This window comes from Octodon degus, unplaced genomic scaffold (genome assembly GCF_000260255.1).
Source record: "Octodon degus isolate 3935 unplaced genomic scaffold, OctDeg1.0 scaffold00004, whole genome shotgun sequence".
Lineage (NCBI taxonomy): Eukaryota > Metazoa > Chordata > Mammalia > Rodentia > Octodontidae > Octodon > Octodon degus.
The window spans coordinates 19,672,409-19,678,529 of NW_004524580.1; positions in this window are offsets into that span (position 1 = coordinate 19,672,409).

Below are 6,121 nucleotides of genomic sequence, written 5' to 3' on the forward strand. Positions count from 1 at the left end.
TGAGGATAACAAAAAAAAAAAAAAATACCAACTGTAGCACGATCACATTTGGTGTTTCAGTTTTAAATCTCTTCGGAGCTATCCTCATCAAAAGATTAGCTTCTCATAAAACATATTCCTTCCTGGAGGCCAGTTCCAATAACTGCCCCAGTATTACTCATGGTCTGAGACAATGCAGAATGCAACTAGAAACAGAGTGCTTAATTCTTGCCACAGGCCAAGAGCCATAGTGGCTTCTGCCATCAAAACACTCCCCAATAGGTGATTTGTTTATCCTCTGAAAGATAAGAACATCATGCGCTTGTCTGAGGAAAGTGAAATCACAGGGAGAAAAGCGCTGAGAGATTAGAGGAAATATTGTGATGTTTTTGTCATTTTCATTCTGTGTGGCTGCAAACCTTGGTGTGGGCCAGCTGACAAGTGTGGCACAATCTCCCTGGTATTTGCATTAATCACCCCAACATCATTGCATGAATGAGTATTTAATGAGGCCATTGCAAACCTGGGGGCTTCAAGTGTTTTCTTTTTTCACTTTTTAGTCTTTACTGTGGTGAAAATACACATTGCCTGACTTTGATTATTTACATTTGAAATGTGGGTGTGGGTGGGATTAAGTACCTTTACAGCATACAACCACCACAACTATCCATTCCCAGAACTTCTTCATCATCTTAAAAAAAAAAAAATCAAACAAACCTGTATGCCAATTAAACAACATTCCATTGCCTTTCCCCCCAGCCTCTCATAACCTCTTTATGCTCTCTGTCTCCAGGAGAAGTGAATGTAGAGAAATTACCAAAAGCAATGTTTTAATCCCTTGTTGGTAGGCCAGGAGTTTGCTATGATTATATCCAAGGTGTAATTTGGAAATGCATTAATTCTTTATTAAAATAATTTCCCAAAAGAAACAACAGTTACAATGTACAGATTTTCAGTTTAAAACACACATCAAGGAAGCTTTAATGTTACTACATGCTTGCTTAACAAAATATCCATTATGGATATAATTTCAAGGCCAGCTGATATAGTTGGAGAGAGGGCACTGTCTTCTCATTAACAGGTAACTACTCCAAGTTCTCTACTTGTACTGAGAATTCAGATTCAATGACAGAACAGTGACTGTAGGTCTAGGAAGGAGATGGTTATATTTTGTAACTCTAAAATACAATTAAACCAACTTGACATAAAGCAAATAAAGGCATTAATCTTTATCTTATTAGAAATGCTGTCTATACAAACTAGTTATTTTGTGACAATACTAAAGTCTTATTAATAACTTCCTGAAAGAATAGTATGTATAAAGTTTAAAATATCCTTTAGACTTAAATATCCTGAAGTTGAATAAAATAACTAGGTAAAGTTTAATTCTGAACAAAACACAAATAATGAAACATTATGCAAAAAATCATCCAAAGTTGCCTTGGGGGAGTGAAATTATTTTTGTTCTCATTGTAGAACATCATAATTCAGTTCACCCTAAACTTAGTTCATACTAAATCATCTAAGATACATTATCAGAATACAGACTCCAGAACAGCAAGGACATTGGCTATTTTGCTCACTCATTCATCTCTGTCTGAGACAAGCGCAACACATGGGCAACACAGGAAAATTGTTGCATGTGTATCCTGTAGAACTGAAGATTCTGAACACCACAGGGCATGCACATTTGATTTTTTTCTGAATTACATTGTCTTTAGCAGCTAGAAGACTATATTCCTTGTCAAAGGCTTGTTACCCTGGTAACTTGTTACAAGCCTGACGTACCTTTTAGATGAATAGCTGTTCATAGTGTTTATTTTGGACATCTGTTCTTCTAGAATTCCCTGCCATGTCCAAAACTGTAGGCTTTACTATCCATATTTGCGCTCTTCATAACCCACAAGTGACCCAAGAACCAACACATTGAATTACAAAACTTGGTCTAAACTTCTTTATTATTTCCCCACTTCACTTTCCATAGTCCAAGGTTTCCCCAAACTGTGTCATTTCAGTCACCATTTCTCCAGGTCAATGAAAGTCAAACTCCAATAAGCTAATACCCAACTGCATAAGGTCTTAACATCTTTGTTATTTAATGATTGTTGTGCTAAATAAAAATAAAGATTGTATGATCATATCACTGTACAGCAGTTATATTTTCTGATAGCCATAAAATAAATACATAGTCATTACAATCATCTATTTGAGGAAAAAGGAGAAAAGAAAGGAGAAATAGCTAAGATAATCACACTATTAATTTCTATTGGTTTATTGAAAAGATCAGTTAATGCTTATTTATTTTTTGATCAATTTTATGTGTTTATATCTGGTAATCTGAACAACTACTTTGAAGATAGCAATATACAATATAACAACCAATGTTGAATTCCTATGGTCTTATCTTGAAATTCTGTACTTTTAAGTGTTTTTCTACTTTTTATTCATACACACACACATACACACACACACACACAAATCATCTACAAGTCATCAAAAATCACATTGCTTTCTAACACTGGTTTACATCTTACATTTTGGATGATCATTTAACAACCCTCAGACCAAAATACCAAATTTATAAAACCAAATTCCAAGATTTTTATATTTAACTTAAAGCTAGTGATAATTAACCCATAACAACTGTTAGCCATACATTGAAGCTTCAAGTGATACCCTCTTTACAGCACCACCTGGGTCCTCATACACAAAGACTTGGCTCTGATGAACATTATCCATGGTCATCTTCTCCAGAACCATGGAAATAAATGAATTTCATGATGAGGCACCACTGTACCTTGTTATAGTTAAAGAAGATGAATTCTCAGTTCGTTACACCACTGAGATTAATCAGATCTATTCCCTTAGTGTCTCAAAGGTCTCCAATAACAGCACTTTAAAGGCTACACTGGTATTATGCCCTCCATCTTACACCTACTTCATCTAGATCCACCAGGGTGATTACCCATAACCACCACACCAAGTGAGCTTACCTTCTTGAACATTTGTCTTGGTCATTCCAAAAGACTTAAACTATAAATTGTTCATTATATCTTCCCTGATGGATTCTCTTACCTGGTTCCTTACCCTAGTCCTAGAATGCCAAATTTAGTATTTTTTAGGATATTTTGGAATTTTATATGTATGTATAATCAATCAGATATTAAATTCACCAGAAATTGCACCCGGAGACAAAGGTTTTTTTGCAAGAAATTGACAGGAAAAAAAAACTTTGAGAAACAACACTGTAAAGGAGAGAGGAAAGCAGAGAAAAGGAAGAAATCAGCTGTGTTCTCTGGGGTACCACAGCGGCCCCAGAGAACCCCAAAGGAAGCGCTGGTGCAGGAAGAACCTCAGCGCTGGGTTCTACACAAAGGCCACTGCTTGGCCGAGCGCCCTTGGCCTGACACGGTGTGTGCTTACCCCAAAGCGCCCAGTTAGAAACTCACTAGCTGGAGAATTAAGTGTCTCAGTACTGAGGAAAAGAATGTAACAAAGACTCACAACGTCCCCTGGAAGAATTTCTGATCCTATTATGTGGAAAAGATCAAAGCAAATTTTCACATAAATAAAATCTACAGTATTTCTCATTACTTTCAAACCATCTTTGTTTGTCTCCTTGTGTATGAGTTGGTCGAAGGCAAGCGCCAAGGTTTTCCTACTGTGTCTCCCTAACATCTGGCGTAGTAGATTCATTCTTGCTCAATAATTGTTAAATAACTGAAATCTTTTTTTAAAAAATGGGCAAATAAAAGCTTACAAACTCTTAATCATACTGCATTTTATTAACAATATACTTAAATCATTTATTTGGATATCAAATTTGTATGTGACTATTTATATGTTGTTAATAGAATACAAATGCAAAAATGTATTATGCTAAGTATTTTGTTGCCAAGGCTGATAAACTATAATATAGTCCAGGAAGATTCATAGATTATCATTTCAACAATGAGAAAAGTCAAAGATTCTTCCTCAAATGTCTCTTGGAAAAAACAAAACATACAAAAGATAGTTAAAGTAGTCACACTACTAATTTCTCTCAGTTCAGTGAAAAGGAAGTTTTGTCCTAATATTGTTTGGACAATTAAATGCTGATATCTTGTACTCTTGAGTAAGTAACTTAACAATAATAATGTGCAAATCATGAGCTATTGCTACCTGCCTATCGTATTGTTTTGGAAATTTGGTTTTTATAGCTTTTTGTTTTTATTCTTTAAAATAAAAAATGATGTTAAAAGTAAAGTCATATTAATATGCTGAGATGTAAAAGGCTCACATCAACAACTTCTGATATTGCCAGTCATGTGGATAACCCACTATTATTATGGACTACTGGACTATATTGGATTACTTTGCTGAATTCATGCACCTACAATACATGAATGACAATGTAATACCCATCTCTGACAAAAGTAAACAAGAAAAAGGGATGTAAATGAAGGACCATTTTGTAGTAAAAAATATATATATACATATGTATATACAAAATAGTTAGCATAAATATATACTTTCTTTTACTTCAATGAGAAGAAAATTTGAACTAATAGTGTTTAGACAAGATATCATGTGTGTATCTTGTCCTATGAATAACTACGACAAAGGCAACAATATGAAAAGTATTAATTATTGTAACTGTCCTACTAACCTGTTTTGAAACTGTCTCATTGCTACTTCTTTCTCAATAAAATTCACATAAAAGTAAAATAAAAGAGAAAGGATGAATAAATGATGTAACAATACTGACAGTTTCTGCTCATACCATCCCATCACCAAGCAAAAGGCCATGAAGTTATGCTAGTTCTCAATAGTCATTCCATAGTGTATCATATAAAAAACTTTTGATTCCGATTTCTCACATTTACAGACGTATGTAAGTACTTCTAAGAGGGGGCCTGCCCATTAGCTCAGTGGTTTAAGTGCCTGCTTAAACAAAGCACTCAAGCTCAAGCTGCTGTGGTTCGAACCCAGATACTCACAGCAAACCAGAAATGTTTTAAGGCATCTTCTGGCCTCCAAAAAAAAACCTTCCAGCATTTTCTGGGGGCCTGACCCTAGCTCAGTTCTTTAAGTGGCTGCTTCCACAAAGCTGTCATCTTCTGTAGTTCGATCCCCACAACTCCAGCCAGCCAAACCTGCCCTGAAGGCATTCGGAGCAAAAAAAATTATTATTATTATTATTATTATTATTATTATTCCATTTTGGGGCCGGGGAGATGGCTCAGTGGAATAAACGCTTCCCTGGCAAGCGCAAGGGTCTGAATTCAATCCCCGGTTCTGCCAAAAAAATAAAAAATAAAAAATAAAGTATTTCTAAGAATGTATAACATTAGATATAGCACTGTTAGTTTTGAAAAACTGTACTCATAAACAGTCAAAAAGGTCTTATGAACTGAAATTGAAATTGGCTTTAGATTTTGAATCTTTCTTTTTATACCTGTACATCGGATGTTATACATTTCCCTCTTATTACTGCTTTTAGTACATTCCACAAATTTTGATGCGTTGAATTTTCATTTTACTTACCTTAATATTTAAAATACATTTCCTTGTGAGGTCTCCTTTGACTGAAAACTTATTTAGAATAGTGTTGTCTGATTTCAAGTATTTGGGGATTCACTATCTCTCTGTTTGATTTTTATACTAATTCTGTTTACTCTAAGAACATACTTCACATTATTTTCATTGGTTTAAGTTTTTGAAGTATATTTTATGCCTCATAATGTGTTCGGCTATACTAAGCATTCCATGTGAACCTCAGGAGAATATCCGTTGTTGACTATAATCATTCATAAATGTCAATAAGACCAAGCTAATTGATAGTGATATTGAATTTAAATATTCTCTAATTTTCTGCCTGACGTTCCACTATTTACTGAAAGAGATGTGAATGCTTTAGTCTATAGCAGTGTATTTATCGGGTTTTGGTCCTTTTCAATTTTATAAGCTTTCCTCTCATACTTTTTAACACCCTCTTGTTAGGTAAAGTCAATTTAGTATAAATTAAAATTCACTCCTATACACTTATATAGTGCCTCTGTTCTTCCAAGATAATTTTCTTTTTTCTGAAGTAGGTTTTTAGGGGCCAAGGAGATGGCTCAGTAGAATAAGCGCTTCCTTGAAGTAAGTTTTTAAAATATAT